Raw genomic sequence first — 21436 nt, 5'->3', positions numbered from 1 at the left:
TTTGCCAACAAAGGTCCGACTAGTCAAGGCTATGGTTTTTCCAGGGGTCATGTATGGATGTGAGAGTTGGACTGTGAAGAAGGCTGAGTGCCGAAGAATTGATGCTTTTGAATTGTGGTGTTGGAGAAGACTCTTGAGGGTCCCTTGGACTGCAAGGAGACCCAACCAGTCCATTGGAAGGAATGATGCTAAAGCTGAAACTCCAGTACTTTGGCCACCTCATGGGAAGAGTTGACTCATTGGAAAAGACTCTGATGCTGGGAGGGATTGGGGGCAGGAGGAGAAGGGGACGACAGAGGATGAGATGGCTGGATGGCATCACTGACTCGATGGACGTGAGTCTGAGTGAACTCCGGGAGTTGGTGATGGACAGGGAGGCCTGGCGTGCTGCGTTTCTTGGGGTCGCAAAGAGTCGGACATAACTGAGCGACTGAACTGAACTGAACTGAACTGACGTAGAAGAGATTAAGAAGAGGTAGCAAGAATACACAGAAGAACTGTACAAAAGAGGTCTTAATGACTTGGATAACCATGACAGTGTGGTCATTCACCTAGAGCTAGACATCCTGGAATGTGAGGTCAAATGGGCCTTAGGAAGTATTACTACCAACAAAGCTAGTAGAGATGACAGAAATCCAGCTGAGCTATTTAAAACCCCCCAAAATGACACTGTTACAGTGCTGCAGTCAATATGTCAGCAAATTTGGAAAACTCAGCAATGGCCAGTTCAATTCAGTTCAGTCGCTCAGTCGTGTCCAACTCCTTGCTACCCTATGGATCATGGCATTCCAGACCTCCCTGTCCATCACCAACACCCGGAGTTTACTCAAACTCATCTCCATTGAGTCGGTGATGCCATCAAACCATCTCATCCTCTGTTGTCCCCTTCTGCTTTCCTCAATCTTTCCCAGCATCACGGTCTTTTCCAATGAGTCAGCTCTTCGCATCAGGTGGCCAAAGTGTTGGGAGTTTCAGCTTCAACATCAGTCCTTCCAATGAACACTCAGGACTGATCTCCTTTAGGATGGTCTGGTTGGATCTCCTTGCAGGCCAAGGGACTCTCAAGAGTCTTCTCCTATACCACAGTTCAAAAGCATCAATTCTTCTGCGCTCAGCTTTCTTTATAGTCCAACTCTCACATCCACACGTGACTACTGGGAAAACCATATCCTTGACAAGATGGACCTTTGTTGGAAAAGTAGTGTTTCTGCTTTTTAATATGCTGTCTAGGTTGGTCATAACTTTCCTTTCAAGGAGTAAGCATCTTAATTTCATGACTGCAATCACCATCTGCAGTGATTTTGGAGCCCAGAAAAATAAAGACAGCCACTGTTCTCACTGTTTCCCCATCTATTTGCCATGACGTGATGGGACCAGATGCCATGATCTTTGTTTTCTGAATGTTGAGCTTTAAGCCAACTTTTTTACTCTCCCCTTTCACTTTCATCAAGAGGCTTTTTAGTTCTTCTTCACTTTCTGCCCTAAGGGTGGTGTCATCTGCATATCTGAAAGTTATTGATATTTCTCCCGGCAATCTTGATTCCAGCAATGGCCAGAGGACTGAAAAAGGTCAGTTTTCATTTCAATTCCCAGGGCAATGCCAAAGAAAGTTCAAACTATTAATACCATACGGTTGTGTTCATTTCACATGTTAGCAAGGTAATACTTGAAATCCTTCAAGCTAGGCTTCAGCAATACCTGAACTGAGAACTTCCAGATGTACAAGCTGGATTTAGAAAAGGCAGAGGAACCAGAGATCAAATTGTTAACATTTGGTGGATCATGGAGAGAGCAAGGGAATTTCAGAAAAACATCGACTTCTGCTTCATTGACTACTCTAAAGCTTTTGACTATGTGGATCACAACAAACTGTGTAAAATTCTTAGATAGGATACTAGACAAACTTATCTGCCTCCTGAGAAACCTGTATGCGGGTCAAGAAGCAACAGTTAGAACCAAACATGGAACAATGGACTGGTTTGAAATTGGGAAAGGAGTCCATCAGTGCTGTATATTGTCATCATGCTTATTTAACTTTTATATAGTGTACATCATGCAAGATAACTGGATGAGTCACAGCTGAAATCAAGATTGCTGGGAGAAATAGCAACAACTTCAGATATGCAGACGATACCACTCTAATAGCAGAAAGCAAAGAGGAAATAAAGAGTTTGTTTATTCATCTGTTTAGAAGTTTGGGTTGCTTCTAGTTCTTGGCAGTTATAAATAAAGCTGCTGAAAACATTTGAGAATAACTTCGTATGAACATGAGTTTTCATTTCCTTTTGTAAATACCTAGGAGTGGGATTGCCGAATCATATGGTAAGAGTATGTTTACTTTTATAAGAAACTGCCAAAATATTTTCTAAAGTTGACTTTACCATTTTGTATTCCCATGTTCAATGTATTTGAGTTCCAGTTGATCTTCATCCTTGCTAGCACTTGGTATTGTCAGTTTTTTTTTAAGTTCTTTTCATAGATTTATGTCATTGTGCTTTTAATTTGTATTTTCCTAATGACTCATGATGCTGAGTGTATCTGTGCTTTAAAATGCATTTCTTTAACATTCTGAGAATGTGTATTTGTTTTTTAAAATATGATTGCATTTTTTCCCAGAGTCATACAGTAAATGGCTCTGACAAGGCCTTTGATGAGCATTTGGGTTATTGCTCCTACATCACACAATCCAGAGGACACCACACACACACACACACACACACACACACACACACACAGTGCTCTGTGGAGTTGTGCAGTGCAGCAGTCCTGGCTATATATTTACAGCTACTATCTTAAGTTATTGATGATTAGTTGCCGTGGAAAATTTGAGTAGTATCAACTGATGCATTTAAAAATAATTTTTCAGGGTTTCCCTGAAATGAAATTTTGTCCAGGAACAAGTTCTGAAAAAATGCCCTACAGGCAGTATGGCTAATGAATCAGACTTGGGAGATAGAAAGGTCTATTTCAAATTCTCAGCTCCTCCATTTACAGCATTTACAGTGACTTTGGGCATCTTATCTGGCTTCTCTGAAGCCATTTTTTTCCAGCAAAACAGCATTGATAATATCTCCCTTTTATAGATGATGTGATAAGAATTATCAGTAATGCATGCAAAATACCTGATACAGGGTCATTTCAGTTCAATTGCTCAGTCGTGTCCAGCTCTTTGCGACCCCATGAACTGCAGCATGCCAGGCTTCCCTGTCCATCACCAACTCCCAGAGATTGCTCAAACTCATGTCCAGTGAGTCGGTGATGCTATCCAACCATCTCATCCTCTGTTGTCCCCTTCTGTAATCATGAGTGTGTTATAAAAAAGACTGAAATATAGCAACTATTTAGGGACTGAGAAATGTACTTTACTTGAGACAAGAAGATATGTGACTGAATATTTCTGGATACCATTAGTTCTGACCAGTGAAGTCAGGATATTTGAGGTACCAGTGAACTTTATAAGATTTTTCTAAACTTTATAATTTCTTGTTGTGATTCCATGGTGATTACAGTAAATCCTTAAAACAGCAAGCCAGCAGAACCAGGAAGATTCTGGATACAAAGAGAGAGGTTTACCAAACAGTAGAGTGAGTATGGAAAGGAGTTTAGGTTGAGTTTCTGGACCTGGGAAGTAACTTAAAAGTCTTAACTGTAGAAGAAGAGTCATAGTGTGATCTTGTTTGTTTGCTTGCTGGTTTTTTTGGTTTGGTTTTAAGCCATCTCTCTACCTGGGTGTTTTCTGTTAGACTTACTGGTTTCTACTTCTGTATAGTAAGGCGTTTTCACAACTTTGAGTCACACTGTTTGGGCTCACGGTTCTGTTACTTTCCAAGTGATTTCTTTTTTGGGGTAACAATATGAGGAGGAGTAAGAAATAGCTTAAGAAATAGAATTAAAGGTCCTTCTCTTTCTCCATTTCTTCTCTCTCAGGTAATATTTCATTCTAGTCACTTTGTAGCTTAGAGAAGGAAGATTTGCATTCACATGTCCTTTCTTCATCTGCCTTTTCTTCCCTTTGATCTATTATGTCATGTTGTCTGTTTTTTTCAAGTTAACAAACCTAAATATTTAGCACTATCTCCAGTTGCTTCCGCCAACCTCCATCCTAAGGCAGCTCCCCTTCTCCTGCTTCTCTGTCTGTGGTAAACTCTTGGTACCATTTCACTTTTGCATTTTTTAAATTCCCAAAATCTCTACTTTCAACATTTTTTGATATATTTTTTCACCGACAGGATTACAATCAGAAGCAGTTGTAAGGGCTACTTATGTGGTTTCCTAAGTTTTAAAGAAAAATTATAAACTGGTATATAAATTAATGTGTAAATGTAGTTGCTGGTATCTTATTTTCTACTGAAAAAGATGTAATTCCCCCAAAATAATGTGTAGCCATTAAGTACTACCACCACCCCCTCTTCTCTGCCCCCCAGTAGTGTTTTTTTTTAATTAAATTTTTCTTAAAAAAAAAAAGGATCCTGAGGCCCTGCTTTCACGGTCTGTATTCGTACTGAAAATCAAGATCAAGCGAGTTTTTGCCCTTCTGCTCCACGGGAGGTTTCTGTCCTTCCTGAGCTCACCTTAGGACACCTGCGTTACCGTTTGACAGGTGTACCGCCCCAGTCAAACTCCCCACCTGGCACTGTCCCCGGAGCGGGTCGCACATGGCCTGGCTGGGCGCTTGGTGCCAGAAGTGAGAGCCCCTCGGGGCTCGCCCACTGGTGGTTGACATAGATTACTTTGGTTAATTAGCCAACTCCTCCAGTGATTATGTCTAACTCACTAATACCCTCCTTGTAAACTTGTCAGTATTGCTGCCCCAGACTTCACAGAGAGGCACATTTTCTTAGAAATTTATGTCACCTGTTTTGAATAGGGACACTTTTATTGTCTTAGACGTCTGTTTTCCTCTTTGTTAGGCAGTTTAATAGTATGTTCATCAAATGTTTGTTTGAGAATGTACTGTATGGCAGACATTGTATTAGGCCCCAATTACGTCAACAGAAACAAAAATGCTCAAAGGGAAGGCACCTTAATCTCTCTGTAATAAAGTTTTAACTTATTTTTTCGTTCTGTTTGTAACTTTTAACTGCAAAAACAAAAACAGATTACATCGAATTCCCATGTAACATCATCGGACTTCAACCTCTATCCTTTGTGAGAAAACAAAATTCAGCTAAGTAAATTTGAAAATTTGATTGGCTTTATTCAGTGATTCATGAATTGGGTAGCATTCCATTCTATCTAGCAAATAGAAAGGAGCTCTGAAGAGTTGAGCAAAATGGGAGAAGGGAACAGGAATAGGGACAAAGAAACAGCAGAGTTGCCTCATCTTTCTTTGGGGTAATTCAAGAGGTCTGTCAGGTGGATTATTTCTCTACTGCTAACCAGGAAATTCCAGATTGACTTGTTTAAGATTGCATTCCTGTGAGAGATTGAAGTTGTTTTTAGGTTAGGTATTAAGTCTTGGTTTGTGGACATGGGTCTTAGCACAAATGACTCCATTTTGGGCCTGTTGTTTCTTCCCTCAGCACCTTTTTTGATGATATATCTTGATGAAAATTCCAGAAATCATGCTGTTTTATCCATGAATACTTTAGGATGAAACTTGAATTTCTTTTTGTAGTGTAATTACAATGCCATTGTTATACTTAAAAACAATTAACTGTAATTCTTAAAATTAACTGATACTCCCTAATTATGTACAAAAAGTCTTTTTGCATTTGGTTTGTTTAAATCAGGATCCCAAAATGGTCCAGTTACTATAGTTGGTTGTGTAACATCTGTTTTAAATTTCTTAAAAAAAAAAACTACTTACTCTAATTGGTTGTATAATGTGTTTTGTTTCTTTGAAACTAGGATAGCCTGGCTCTCTGTTTTTCCCTATGCTGTTGACTTGCTGGAAAAAAACTTATTTTGATGGTTTTTTCCTGATAGAATTTAGTTAGATTTGGAATAATTAGCACTTGCTGCAACACATTTTATCTGTATTACTTCCACCTGATAAAACTTAGCTTTCCAGGTTGTCAGTCAGTTAGTTACCATAAGTGACTTCTGTGTCTTCACTGAATTCTCTGAACAACTGCCTTAAGATGCATGCATGCATGCATCTATCCAGAATCCTTCTCCCTGGGAAAGACTGAACTTCCCTGGTGATTTAAGGCCTTTACAAAAACAACTAACTCTTAGATTTTTATGACATTTGTGACTAGTATATAAGTCACAAGTATTAGCAAGAGTTCATTAGAGCCCATGAAGAATCAATAAAAGCATGAAGTGAGATACTATACATATTAGGGGAACATTTTACCATAGTCCAGTGATCTCTTTTGTTGTAGATGAGAGGTACCCTTGACCTAAATGAGATTGAGAAGAAACTTCCTCATTTGTGCAACAATTTATAACAACTGAATCTTATAGTAATTATTTTAGACCCAAGGTAACAAAACTGGAAATATATATTTCATAATCAAACCACATCTGCCTTTAAAAGAAGAAAAAAGTGAATGAATGTAATGCGCAAGTTATACAGAAAGAAAGGTATTTTCACACATTTTAAGTGATTCATTTTTTTATTAAGATGATATCTTGGATAAGTGGCAAGATATTTTTTACAGAGATAGTACATTGACAAGTAACTAATTTTCATTATAATTTTGGGAATTTACTTTCTTATTTCATACATGGAGACCTATTATACACTTTGGTGATGCAGTTAGAGATCAGAATTGTTGAAATGTAGATATCATTTTAATTACAGTTTATAGTACTGTACCTTAGAATATTTTCATATATTTGTAGAAAAATATACATGTTATTAGTAACTCAAAAATTTGAACCAAGCTTTGGTTGACAATGAAATTTGCTTAATAAGTAAAATTTTTTAAGTTTAAAACTGAGTATGGCATAAAACTGAGAGAGGTATCATACCTACAAAATATCTCAGAACTCTTGAGTTGTTAAAAAGAAGGAAGGTTTGAAAAACTGTCATAGCCAGGAGGAACCTAAAGAGATATGACAACTAAGTATAATTTGGTATATTAACTGTGATCCTGGAACAGAAATAGAGGTTTAGGTAAACTGCATAAGCTATGGGCTTTAGTTAATAATAATACATCAGCATTTGTTTATTAATTTTAACCAGTGTACTGTACGGGACTTCTCTTGTGGCTCAGCTGGTAAAAGAATCCGCCTGCAATGCCGGAGACCTGGGTTTGATCCCTGAATTGGGAGGATCCCCTGGAGAAGGGAAAGGCTACCCACTCTAGTATTCTGGCCTAGAGAATTCCATGGGGTCGCAAAGAGTCAGACACAATTGAGCGACTTTCACAGACAGACAGACGTACTAATGTAAGATGTTACTATTAAGGAAAACTGAATGGGAAGGCAGTATATGGGAACTCTGTTATTTTCTGAAATTTTCTTTAAATTTAAAACTATTAAAAGAGAAAGACTAAAAAATGAAAAAGTTAATTTTTTAAAATTATGAATAATAACTGCTTGAGAACAGGGTCATTTGATATTAATATTTGTATGCATAAAGACTAAGCACTCAATAAATGTTGTGTGAAACTGTTTCACTTAGGTTATTTTGTGGAAGGCGTTTTGGGAAGATGAGAAGCAGAAAATTGATAAAGAAGCTATTTAATTTTCTTAATTTTTATTAAAAAGTTGCCAAAAATTTGAGTTGACTTTATTTGAATACATTTTATACTGAATGAATTAAAAATGTTTGCATAAGGTTTCTATTTTTTCTTGAGGCCAGTTTGAAATTTTCAGTATTATAAATGATTCTGCATCAAGCTTAGTTTAGTTTATAAAACTGTTTCATTACATTAACAGGCTGAGTGCTGAACATTAAAAGTAGTCCTTTAATAATAAGAATTAAATATAATATTAAAAAAAAAAACCCTGAGTATTTCAACATTATTAGCCATTAGGGAAATACAGCTTAAAACCAGAAAGAAATACTACTGTGTACCTTTTAGAATGGCAAAACAAAACGAAGACACAAAACTTTGACAATACCAAGCTGGCAGGGATGTGAAGCAGCTGGAACTCTTGTACATTGCTGATAGGAATGCAAAGTTGTACAGTCACTTTGGATAATAGCTTGGCAGTTTCTTATATAAAATTAAACATGCACTTAACATGTGGCCCAGAAACCTCACCAGTAGGTATTTGCCCAAGAGGAATGAATTTATGTTCCCTCAAATTATATACATGTCTGCTTTATAAGGCATTCGGTCTAAGTACTGGCTAAATAAACTTATGTTAAGTATTATTTGACATTTTCTTTATTAGATTTTTTCACTTTCAAGGAAAGTGAAAGAAGTCACTTATACAAGAAGTGACTAATAATAAAAAAAATTTTATATCAAAAGAGTACTATAATCATTCTGTGCAAAGAATTTGACCTAGCAGTACAATGCCACATTTTTGAATAGGTAGTAATTATTTACTGAAATCATAAAACTGTCCAGTGAACACTTTGCAAAACATTTTAACTATATGTTTTGCTCAGTATTATGGTTATTATTTTCTCTGTTTCACTCATGAGGAAACTGAAGCATAGAGTTATTAAATGACTTGCCTAGGATCACACAACAGGAATGTGATAGAGTTGGAATTTCAACTGTGTCAAACTCAAAATTCCTTTCTTTTTTTTTTTTTTTTTACAATTTATTATACAACAAAATGTACAGATTATTATGATTGTAAAAATAAAGTACAAAAAAAGACCACACAGAACAATTCTATTTAATGTATTATAATCTAACACAATTATAGCCACCACCCCGGAAACTTGTAACTGTTTCTCTCCTAGCAGTAACAATTATTTTGATTTTTGTGATCATATAGCTTTATCACCAGTGTGTGTATGTGTGTGTGTGTGTGTGTTTCTAGATAGTACACTTTAATCTTACCTATTTCAGTTTTGAATTTGGTATGTCTTTTGGGCCTTTTAATCTGTAGGTTCCCCTCTCATTTATTTCTTTTCTGCACAGTTTAGCTGCTGAACCCTGGCTGACTTGTAGAGTTTCCCACAGTTTGGTTCTGCTGATTGCATACTAATGGTTAATTCAGCATGCCTTTGTCTTTTTTGTGTGTCCTGCAGGTTTTCTGTGGGATCTAGAGTCTTGATCAGAATCAGGTATGATCCTGACAAGACTATATGAGGTTATATTCATTAGGGGGACTTGATATCTGCGTGAATCTTTTTTGTGATGTTACCAGCCATGGATATTTAATACCTGCTTGCTGCTGCTTAGTTGCTTCATTCGTGTCTGACTCTGTGCGACCCTATGGGCCATAGCCTGCCAGGGTTCTCTGTCCAAGGGATTCTCTAGGCAAGAGTACTAGAGTGGGTTGCAATGCCCTCTTCCAGGAGATCTTCCTGATGCAGGGATTGAACCCGGGTCTCCTGCACTGCAGGAAGAGTCTTTATCACTGAGCCATCAGGGAAGCCCATTTAATACCTATATCCAGTAATTCATTGGGGATTGCAAAATGGTGATATTCTAAGTAATTTTAATTTATGATTTAGGGTACTTCCATATAATATTATCTTCAACTGTTATTTTGTTATTAGTACAATTTACAAGGAAGTTCACTCAGTCAGTTGTTTCTGACTTTTTGTGACCCCATGAACTGCAGCATGCCAGGCCTCTCTGTCCATGACTAAATTCCGGAGCTTGCTCAAACTCATGTCCATTAAGTCAGTGATGCCATCCAACTATCTTATCCTCTTTGTCCCCTTCTCCTCTTGCCTTCAATCTTTCCCAGTATCGGGGTCTTTTCACATGAGTCATTTCTTCTCATCAGGTGGCCAAAGTATTGAAGTTTCAGCTTCAGCATAGGTCCTTCCAATGAATATTCAGGACTGATTTCCTTTAGGATGGACTGGTTGGATCTCCCTGCAGTCCAAGGGACTCTCAAGAGTCTTCTCCAGCACCACAGTTCAAAAGCATCAATTCTTCAGCACTCAGCTTTCTTTATTGTTCAACTCTCACATCCATACATGACTACTGGAGAAACCATAGTTTTGACAAGACAAACCTTTGTAGGCAAAGTAATGTATCTGCATTTTAATATGCTATCTAGGTTGGTCATAGCTTTTCTTTCAAGGAGCATGCATCTTTAAATTTCATGGCTGCTGTTGCCATCTCCATTGATTTTGGAGCCCAAGAAAATAAAGTCTGTCACTGTTTCCATTGTTTTCCCATCTGTTTGCCATGAAATGATAGGACCCAATGCCATGATCTTCGTTTTTTGAATGTTGAGTTTTAAGCCAACTTTTTCACTCTCCTCTTTCACTTTCATCAAGAGGCTCTTTAGTTCTTCACTTTCTGCCATAAGGATGGTGTCATCTCCATATCTGAGGTTATTGATACTTCTCCCAGCAATCTTGATTCCAGCTTGTGCTTCATCCAGCCTGGCATTTCACATGATGTACTCTGCATATAAGTTAAATAAGCAGAGTGATAATATACAGCCTTGACGTACTCCTTTCCCAATTTGGAACCAGTCCATTATTCCATGTGTGGTTCTAACTTGCCTCCTGACCTGCATACAGATTTCTCAGGAGGCAGGTAAGGTAGTATGGTACTCCCATCTCTTTAAGAGTTTTCCACATTTTGTGGTGATCCACACAGTCAAAGGCTTTGGCGTAGTCAATAAAACAGAAGTAGATGTTTTTCTGGAACTCTCTTGCTTTTTCTATGACCCAATGGATGTTGGCAATTTGATCTCTAGTTCCTCTGCCTTTTCTAAATCCAGCTTGAACATCTGGAAGTTCTCATTTCACATACTGTTGAAGTGTGACTTGGAGAATTTTGAGTGTTACTCTACTAGTGTGTGGGATGAGTGCAATTGTGCAGTAGTTTGAACATTCTTTGTCATTACCTTTCTTTGGGATTGGAATGAAAACTTGGAACAAAACCTTGTGCGCACCAGGACCCAGGAGGAAGGAACAGTGACCACAAAGGAGACTGACACTGACTTGCCTACGAGTGTCCACGAGTCTCCGGCAGAGGCATGCGTTGGTGATGGCCTGCTGCATGGTCAGGGCACTGAGTGTGGCAGTGCGTGCATGGGGCCTTTTGAAGGAGGTCGCTATTTACAAGGACAGGCAGGATAAATGCCTAATTCTTTATTTTTAATTACCCGTTTTCAAGATAGTGAATATGTGCGGTAAAAACTTCTGAAATTGTTTTAGTTATTTAAGGATCATTATGAACTCATGGGTTTACACATATTTAGATTTTAATACATTGCAGTTAATATGGTTAATGAAGCTCTAATTGTCCCATCTTTGACCAGTGGGAACCTCTTTAGGAGTGTTTTGAATCCTTTTATATGTCCCTAATTGTCTTTAATTACTTTCTTGCTGTTGATATGATAGTTGTTCCAGGCTTATTTTGTAATTTTCTATTGATTCTATGGAATCACTCATTTCTCCATATTCCCTGGTGATGAAGATGATTATGCTACTGCTGCTAAGTTGCTTCAGTCGTGTCCAACTCTGTGCGACCCCATAGACGGCAGCCCACCAGGCTCCCCCGTCCCTGGGATTCTCCAGGCAAGAACACTGGAGTGGGTTGCCATTTCCTTCTCCAATGGATGAAAGTGAAAAGTGAAAGTGAAGTTGCTCAGTCGTGTCCGACTCTTCTCAACCCCATGGACTGCAGCCCTCCAGGCTCCTTCGTCCATGGGATTTTCCAGGCAGGAGTACTGGAGTGGGGTGCCATCGCCTTCTCTGGAAGATGATTATATAATAGAGTTAATATTAGTTGAGGAGAGCCTCAACTGAGCCACCAGTAGAAACAACAGGGCCTGGAACATAATAGGAACTCAAGAAATATTTGTTGAATGGATATTAGGATGTGAATATCTTTACCTCTGTAATTTTGTACCTCTTCTTTTTCCCTCACAGTGGCTGACTCAGAGGTACTCAGTAAATGTAGTGAAGTGAATAATGAATAAGATCATGTCCTTTGATAGCATATTAAAAAGCAGAGACATCACTTTGTCAACAAAGGTCCGTCTAGTCAAGGCTATGGTTCTTCCAGTAGTCAAATAAGGATGTGAGAGTTGGACTATAAAGAAAGCTGAGTGCTGAAGAATTGATGTTTTTGAACTGTGGTGTCGGAGAAGACTCTTGAGAGTCCCTTGGACTGCAAGGAGATCCAACCAGTCCATCCTAAAGGAGATCAGTCCTGGGTGTTCATTGAAAGAACTAATGTTGAAGCTGAAACTCCAATACTTTGGCCACCTGATGCGGAGAGCTGACTCATTTGAAAAGACCCTGATGCTGGGAAAGATTGAGGGTAGGAGGAGAAGGGGATGACAGAGGATGAGATGGTTGGATGGCATCACTGACTCAATGGACATGTGTTTGGGTAGACTCTGGGAGTTGGTGATAGACTGGGAGGCCTGGTGTGCTTCAGTTCATGGGATCGCAAAGAGTCGGACACGACGAGCAACTGAACTAAACTGAACTTTGATAGCAGACCTCATTCCAGAACCAAATATTAATGGTACGATCTTGAAGAGCGAAGTAAATTTACCAAATTTCTATTTCTCTGTCTGTTAAATGGGTTTATAACTAGCATTGTTATTATGAAGTTTAATTGAAATAATTTAATGCTGGCCAATAATTTTAATAGCATAATGGCTGTTACATGGTAGATGCTTAGTAGAACTTAACTCTCATTAGTGACTGTTGTTTTTGGGTTTATATATTTTTTTCAACTAATTATCTCATTATATTTTATTTAGTATCAAAATAAAATACCAAATACATGGAATATATATATACTAATGGTGTGTGAAAGCAGCTCAATAGCAATATGGGTAACAAAAATTAACTTGTTGGTATAGATTTCCTTTTGCAAATGAATGTAGTTACAATGGTTGATGTATTAATAATTTAAGCTATAATGTTCGCCAAATTGGCTGTTACGCATTGTGTTTATAGTCCTATGTTCCTCAAGTAGAAATAGATTAAAAAGGAACATAAAGATGTGTTTTCTGCAGTACACCAAATTACCTTGTAACATGGTTAGTTTTTGACTTACACATACACTCTAGATTTAAGTGCTCTATAGAATAGAGATTGCCTGAAGAAGTGAGTGATCTCTGTGTAGAGGAGCTGTCTCTTACGTGATTGTTTAGGTTTTCCAGCAGAGACTATTAATTAATCTTCTTTGACCCTAGATTCTACTGCCGAATCCCTGTCTCTCTGCAAGGCTACCATGCTGCCTTGGGTGTCAGGGACGTCTCTGCTTTCACTGACAAACAGGGAGACAAATTAATTCTTGAGATCACAACTTGGAACTCTGAATATTAATCCACCCACACTGCCCACCCTACCCCAATATGTATATTTCCCTATATTTATAAATAGTGGCTAAGTATGGTTGATAAATTACCATTTAAATATGGGTTGGCCTGGAACTAGAGTTATCATTTAGCATGTTTCTGTATAAAAGGAAAGTGCATTCTAAGTTCTGAATAGGTTTTGGAATAGCTTGTTCATAGTGGACTGTTTATATATGAGGACCTTTTTGCTTGTCAGGGGCCAAGCATGAAATATTTGGTACATTTACTAATTTGTAATCATTAGGGATTATATATCTGAGTTTGGGGTTAAGCCATGTACTGCAGATGATTTACATTTTTGTGTAATTGAGACTGAACGGTACTGTTGCTGATATTTAGTTAAATGAATGATTGAAAGCTGTAATTTTTAATCTTGTAACTTGGTAGCTTTGTAACTTGGTAGAGTGGAAAAGAACTGCGGTTTAGCGTCAGCTCTGAGTTCAAATTTTAGCCCGACTAGTTACTAACTGAATTTGTTTCCTCAGCTGTAAAATAGAGATGATAATTACAGAGTGGTTATGAGATTTCAAGTGATTTAGCAGTAGCCCATGTAAAATGCTTAGTCAAAGCACTTGATACACATTAAGCACTCAATAGCATACGATTAGATCCTTAATTCCTCACATTAAGTTTTTTTCACATAAGGACTTGTTTAAAAGCGGACATTTTTCTGAGCTACAGCATGGAATTGTGTTTAAAAGGCATAATAGTAAATAGGTGTGATAGTATATGTTGATATTTCTTTGGCTGTGTTGAATAAAAGATAGCTTTTTAATTTTTCACATTTTTATAACGCTCATAAACACCATTTAGTAAGTACTTATTTGTAAAGGAAAGCTCAAGTAGCAAGTAAAAACAGTGAATAGTGTGTTGTTTTTTGTTCAGATTATTATTTTATATAGTAATGTTTGCTTTGCCAGGAAGTCTTATTTTATAGGGACATTGGCTGAATTTTTATTTCCTGCTTTCAAATAGTCAACTTTTGAATTGTATATATGCTTCTGAAGTGCAAATTGGTTTATTAGTAGCCAGAACTGCTGTCCAGTGTAGATGGATATAGCATCACCAACTCAGTGGACCTGAACTTGGGCAAACTCTGGGAGATAGTGAAGGACAGGGAAGCTTGATGTGCTGCAGTCCATGAGGTTGCAAAGAGTTGGACACGACTTAGTGACTGAACAACAAGCCAGAACTGACCTATAAAGCTATTTCAGTGAAAGTAGCGAGGAAACCTTAAAATGTAAATGAACTTAATAATTGTTCTTACATGAACCTGATGATAAAAATATGCAAGTTTAGTTAGTATAATAATGTTTACAGTTCAGTTTCAGGTTAATAGTGAAGTGAAGTGAAGTCAAGTCGCTCAGTTGTGTCTGACTCTTTGTGACCCCATGGACTATAGCCTACCAGGCTTCTCCGTCCATGGGATTTTCCAGGCTGAGCATAATTTAACAAAAAAGAATAGTGTTTTTGGCCTTGGACATTGAATATGGTTTGTGAGAAAGTTTGTCTTAGATAACAAGTGCTTTAAGCAGTGCTCTTTGGGTAGGCCATAGTAAGTATGAGATACCTAGAGAAAATTTGTTTGTGGGTATCATATACTTAAAATGTCCAGCCAGCTTTGTGGAAGGTAGAGTTAGCAGGTCATTCATGCTTCTCCTCTCCTTCTATTTCCCCCTCTCCTCACTCCTTCTCCTAGTCCTCTTCTCCTCATCCCTCCTCTTTTCTTTTCCCTTCTCTTCCTCCTTTTTTCTCCCCTATTCTTTCCCCATTTCCCTTTATTCCTATGGTCTTTGCTGAGATTTTTTTTAACCTGTGGAACATTTCAGACATATTAAAAGGTATAGTATATCAGAAAGCAGACATTGTCCACCACTGAAATTAATGTATTCCATCCCATCCAAAACAATTAATTATTTTTCAACATAAATAATATAGTAGAAATAGAGAAATTTGGAATGAGAAAATATGTAGGAGTTCTAAATTTCCTTCTTTTATATTGGAAAAAATTAGGTGATGGAAAATGTTTGAAGATTAATAGCAGCGTTGTATTTGAGGAACATTTGTTTTACTTGTACTGAATTGAGTGGAGCTCTTCCCAAGTGGTTCAATGGTAAAGAATTTGTCTGCTAATGCAGGAGCCACAGGGGACATGGGTTCTATCCCTGACTTGGGAAGATCCCCTGGGGAAGAAATGGCAACCCACTCTAGCATTTGGGATTTCCTGGTGGCTCAGATGGTAAAGAGTCTGCCTGCAATGCGGGAGACCCGAGTTTGACCCTTGGGCTGGGAAGATTCCCTGGAGAAGGAAATGGCAACCCACTCCAGTATTGTTGCCTGGAAAAGCCCATGGATGGAGGAGCCTGGTGGGCTACATACAGTCTATGGGGTCACAAAGAATCCGACACGACTGAAGCTACTTCACTTTATGCTGATAATAGGGCTTCCCAGGTGGCGCTAGTGGTAAAGAAGGCCCCTGCCAATGCAGGAGACATTAGAGACATCGGTTCCATCCCATGGTTGGGAAGATCCCCTGGAGGAGGGAATGGCAACCCACTCCAGTATTCTTGCTTGGAGAATCCCATGGACAGAGGAGCCTGGTGAGCTAAAGTCCATAGGGTCTCCAAGAGTTGGACATGGCTGAGGTGACTTAGCACACATACAGGCACATGCTGATAATAATCACAGTTTTTTTCTTATTTCTAATTCTGTAGAGATTAGAGGAAGGTTTCTGACAAATCAGTTTGCTGCTAAATATTAGTAGTTATGAAACTTATTCTTAAGACCCATTTTACATTATTAAAAGTTATGGAGGGAGACTACAAGAAATTTTTTTGGTGATTATATTGATATTTGCCACATTAGAGTAAAACAAATTTAATGTAACTATTCATTAAAAATACCCATAATAAGGTATTACATGTTTATGTAAATAACATTTAATTAAAAATAATTTCCAAAACAGCAAAAAAAAATTAGATTGCCTTTGTTTTACATTTTGCAAAACTCTTTAGTTTTACAAACTCTTAGTAGATGTCTGGATTTTTATATTTGCTTCTGCATTTATTATATTGTAATATATTGTTTTGGCTGAAGTATATGAATAAAATATGGCTATTTTATGGAAACAGTGACAGACTTTATTTTCTTGGGCTCCAAAATCACTACAGATGGTGACTGCAGCAATGAAATTAAGACACTTGCTCCTTGGAAAAAAGTTATGACAAACCTAGACAACATATTAAAAATCAGAGACATTACTTTGCCGACAAAGGTCTGTGTAGTAAAAGCTGTGGTTTTTCCTATAGTCATGTATGGATGTGAGAGTTGGACCATAAAGAAGGTTGAGTGCTAAAGAATTGATGCTGTTGAACTGCAGTGCTGGAGAATACTCTTGAGAGTCCCTTGGGCTGCAAGGAGATCCAACCAGTCCATCCTAAAGGAAATCAGTCCTGAATATTCATTGAAAGGACTTATACCGAAGCTCCAGTACTTTGGTTACCTGATGTGGAGAGCTGACATATTAGAAAAGACCCTGATGCTGGGAAAGATTGAAGGCAGGAAGAGAAGGGGACAACAGAGGATGAGATGGTTGGATGGCATCACTGACTCAATGGACATGAGTTTGAGCAAACTTGAGGAGATGGTGAAGGACAGGGAAGCCTGACGTGCTGCAGTCCACGGGATTGCAAAGATTCGGACACAACTGGGCCAGATTGATAGTTTCTTTTCAGTACACAGACTGTAAAAAAGATGTGAATGTTTGAAATTTTAGAAAATAAAAATAATTTTAACTCTTTATTAAGGATATTCTTCAGTAATACTCCCTTCTGCCTTCCCCCCAACTCCTTGCCAGTTGTTTGTTAGTAAAACATACACTGACTACTAATACAGTTTGATACCAGGGCCTTTGTTCATTCTAAGACACCGTCAGTTTTATCCAACTTTGTTTTTGCATTGTTCATGCAAATGCTAGTTTTATGATAAAGGCAGTTACCATCTCAGTGTTACCATGAAGATAGTTTTGGCCTTGTGAATCCTTGAAAGGATTTGTGGGATACCAGTTGATTCGTTGGAGAAGGCAATGGCAACCCACTCCAGTACTCTTGCCTGGGAAATCCCATGGATGGAGGAGCCTGGTAGGCTGCAGTCCATGGGGTCGCGAAGAGTCCGACACGACTGAGCAACTTCACTTTCACTTTTCACTTTCATCCATTGGAGAAGGAAATGGCAACCCACTCCAGTGTTCTTGCCTGGAGAATCCCAGGAACAGGGGAGCCTGGTGGGCTGCCGTCTATGGGATTGCACGGAGTCGGACACGATTGAAGCGACTTAGCAGCAGCAGTAGCAGCAGTTGATTCGTTAATCGTATTTTGTGTGCAGTAAGCCAATTTTTGGATATACCTTAATTATTAGAGAATAGTTATTCACTGATTTTTGTTACCTGAATTTTCCTGTTCAACTTGTCTTAAATTTCATAGCTTTAAACAACTGTCCATTTTTAAGGAATCCAGCTGTAGAAGGTTCTTGAGGAGAACCAGGTTCGAATATTGATTATTTAACAGTTCCAAAGACTTTAGAACAGTGAGAGGGAATAATTTTGCCTTGGTTTTGAATGGTTCTTTAGATCAAGGTTTAGAGAGGAAGAGGTTTTTTATCAATAGAGGGTGGTGCAGTGACTTCAAAATCAAGCCTGTCCTTTCATCTTTACGTTCTCAGAGCTCTGGAACCTTGAGAATTGGTGTTGGGTTTTGGTGTTGGAAGAACAGAAGTTAAGGGTTTCCACACCTTCATTAGATTTGCACCAAAACTAGAGTCACTGCACTTTAATTTTTTTTTTTCCCTGTGTTGAGGTTCTGTTTAGGATTTTAGCAGAAAAAAGTGTTCTGTGGCTAAAATATGTTTAGAAACTTCATGTTTATCTTTAGGACTTATCTCTGAATAGCTTGATTCATTTTCATATGCAGATTATTATTGCTGGTTGTTATTTACATATGGGTTCATCCATTTAATACATTTCTTAGCGTATACACTGTGTTGCAGTCACTAGTTGAATATAGGAATGAGTTAAGACAGAAGGCAGACGTTGACAGACATGGTTCTATTTCCAGTTATGTATATACTATACAGTTTTGGACCTTACCCTCTAGCAGAATCTTCTCCATCCTTCAGCTGCTCCTGGGTCAGGTTCCCTATATCTGTTTTCCAATTTCAAAATTATTACCCATGTCAGTGACCTTTGAAGTTTTTGTATTTTTAAATAACTTCAGACTCACAAAAATGAATGGTGGAAGAACAGTATAAACAATTCTTCTGGGGCTTCCCTGGTGGCTGAGTGGTAAAGAATCCATTTGCCAGTGCAGGAGACACGGTTTCCATCCCTGATCCAGGAGGATCCTGCATGCCATGGAGCAGTTAGGCCTGTGAGCCACGACTGCTGAAGCCTGTGCTCTAGAGCCTGCGAGGCACAACTGCTAAAGCCCCCGTGCCCTAGAGCTCGTGCTCTGAGACAAAAGAAGCCACCACACTGAGATGCCTGCACCCTGCAGCTAGAGGGTGGCCCCACTCACTGTAACTAGGGAAAGCCTGTGCAAAGAGTAAACAGCCAGTGCAGCTACAAACAAGCAAATAAAATTATAAGTAAAAAGTTATTCTGCACCTTTTGTCTAGTTTCCCAGATTTAATATTTTACATTTTCTTTTTATTTCTATCATTCTTTTTTCTGAACTATTTGAAAGTCACAAATATGATTCTCTGAAACTCAGTGTTTATTTTATGAAATGTAAGACAATCTCCTGAAGTAACCAAAGGACATCAATCTGTCTGTAAATGAATAATAAGTGAGGAATAATAATAAATGAATAATGAATAATTATTCATTTAATCTATCTATATTTGTTATGTCTTATTTACTTTGTCTATGAATTTAAGTTTTACCAACTGACCAAATAATATAACACAAGAAAAAATATTTTTCCTCTAGTCCAAGATCAAATTCAGAATCATGAATTACTTTCGTTTTCTTTAATTTGGAAAAGTTTCTTTTATGACACTGACTTGTTAAAAATGTAGTCCATTTATTTTGTAGAATGTCTCTTGGTTTGGGTTTGTCTAATGTTTCATCTTAGAATCTTATTATACATTTTTTCAGGGCTATGGTTGTGTCCTTCTCGGGTGGTTTTATCTGGAGACACATGATGTTGATTTGTCCCATTATTGGTGATCCCAATTTTGGTCACCTGCCAGTTTTATTTTTTATTCCCCACTCTAGAAGTGCTGTGTTTTTCCTTTGTAATTAATAGTATATTATGAGGAAATACTTGGATTATGTGAATATTCTGTTTCTCAGCAGACTTTTACTAACTATTTTTGCATTCCTTTGAGGAAGTTTGTGTGCTGTGTCTGTGAGTTGCTCAGTTGTGTCCAACACTTTGCAGACCCCTTGACTGTAGCCCACTAGGCTCCTTTGTCCATGGGATTTTTCAGGCAAAAATACTGGAGTGGGTTGCCATTTCCTTCTCAAGGAGGAGGTTTGATTGAATCAATATTATTAGTATGTGTTCAGTCACTTCAGTTGTGTCGGACTCTTTGCGGCCCTGTGAACTGTAGGCTCCTCTGTCCATGGAATTCTCCAGGCAAAAATACTGGAGTGGGTTGCCATGCCCTTCTCGAAGTCCTTCTCCTGCATTGCAGGTGGATTCTTTACCAGCTGAGCCACCAGGGAAGCCCAATAATACTGGAGTGGGTAGCCTCTCCCTTCTACAGTGGATCTTCCCTACTCAGGAATCGAACTGGGGTCTCCTGCATTGCAGGCGGATTCTTTACCAGCTGAGCTACAGGGAAGCCCAAAAATTAAAACTGGAGTGGGTTGCCATGCCCTCCTCCAGGGGATCTTCCCAACCCAGGGATCGAACGCAGGTCTTCCACATTGCAGGTGGATTCTTTATCATCTGAGCCACCAGGGAAGCCCAAGAATACTGTAGTGGGTTGCCATGCCCTCCTCCAGGGGATCTTCCTGACCCAGGGATTGAACCCAGGTCTCCTGCATTGCAGATGGATTCTTTACTGTCTGAGCCACTGGGGAAGGCCATTATTAATATAGTGGTCGCCAATTGGTGAATTTCTCCTTTAATTAGCTGACATTCTAGCATGTACATACACATGGATTCTTATTTCTTACTTCAGATCAGATCAGTCGCTCAGTCGTGAGCCCATGAATCACAGCACGCCAGGCCTCCCTGTCCATCACAGGCTCCCGGAGTTCACTCAGACTCAGGTCCATCGAGTCAGTGATGCCATCTAGCCATCTCATCCTCTGTCGTCCCCTTCTCCTCTTGCCCCCAATCCCTCCCAGCATCAGAGTCTTTTCCAATGAGTCAACTCTTCGCATGAGGTGGCCAAGGAACTGGAGTTTCAGCTTTAGCATTATTCCTTCCAAAGAAATCCCAGGGCTGATCTCCTTCAGAATGGACTGGTTGGATCTCCTTGTAGTCCATGGGGCTCTCAAGAGTCTCCTCCAACACCACAGTTCAAAAGCATCAATTCTTCGGCACTCAGCCTTCTTCATAGTCCAACTCTCACATCCATACATGACCACAGGAAAAACCATAGCCTTGACTAGACGAACCTTTGTTGGCAAAGTAATGTCTCTGCTTTTGAATATGCTGTCTAGGTTGATTATAACTTTCCTTCCAAGCAGTAAGCGTCTTTTAATTTCATGGCTGCAGTCACCATCTGCAGTGATTTTGGGGCACCCAAAAATAAAGCCTGTAACTGTTTCCACTGTTTCCCCATCTGTTTCCCATGAAGTGATGGGACCGGATGCCATGATCTTCGTTTTCTGAATGTTGAGCTTTAAGCCAACTTTTTCACTCTCCACTTTCACTTTCATCAAGAGGCTTTTTAGTTCCTCTTCACTTTCTGCCATAAGGGTGGTGTCATCTGCATATCTGAGGTTATTGATATTTCTCCCGGCAATCTTGATTCCAGCTTGTGTTTCTTCCAGTCCAGTGTTTCTCATGATGTACTCTGCATATAAGTTAAATAAACAGGGAGATCGGAA

At 38.7% G+C, this 21436-nt stretch overlaps 1 protein-coding gene across 12 annotated transcripts in view; it reads left to right on the top strand.

Moving 5' to 3' along the window:
* The window catches only part of FUT8 (fucosyltransferase 8 (alpha (1,6) fucosyltransferase)), a 334040-nt gene that overhangs the window by 17349 nt on the left and 295255 nt on the right, over positions 1-21436 (top strand). Inside the window, exon 1 of one of the 12 annotated variants that reach the window (XM_010846751.1) lies at positions 12419-12530. The exons of the other annotated variants lie outside the window; for them this stretch is intronic. The gene's annotated coding sequence lies outside the window, so the exon portion shown is untranslated. Of the gene's footprint in view, positions 1-12418; positions 12531-21436 lie in introns of those variants that run through there. 12 annotated transcript variants of the gene reach the window in all.

The sequence above is a fragment of the Bison bison genome, unplaced genomic scaffold (genome assembly GCF_000754665.1).
Source record: "Bison bison bison isolate TAMUID 2011002044 unplaced genomic scaffold, Bison_UMD1.0 scf7180017864239, whole genome shotgun sequence".
NCBI classification, from domain to species: Eukaryota; Metazoa; Chordata; class Mammalia; order Artiodactyla; family Bovidae; genus Bison; species Bison bison.
Note: the sequence above shows the minus strand (reverse complement) of the source record. Positions and strands in the feature narration are given on the sequence as shown.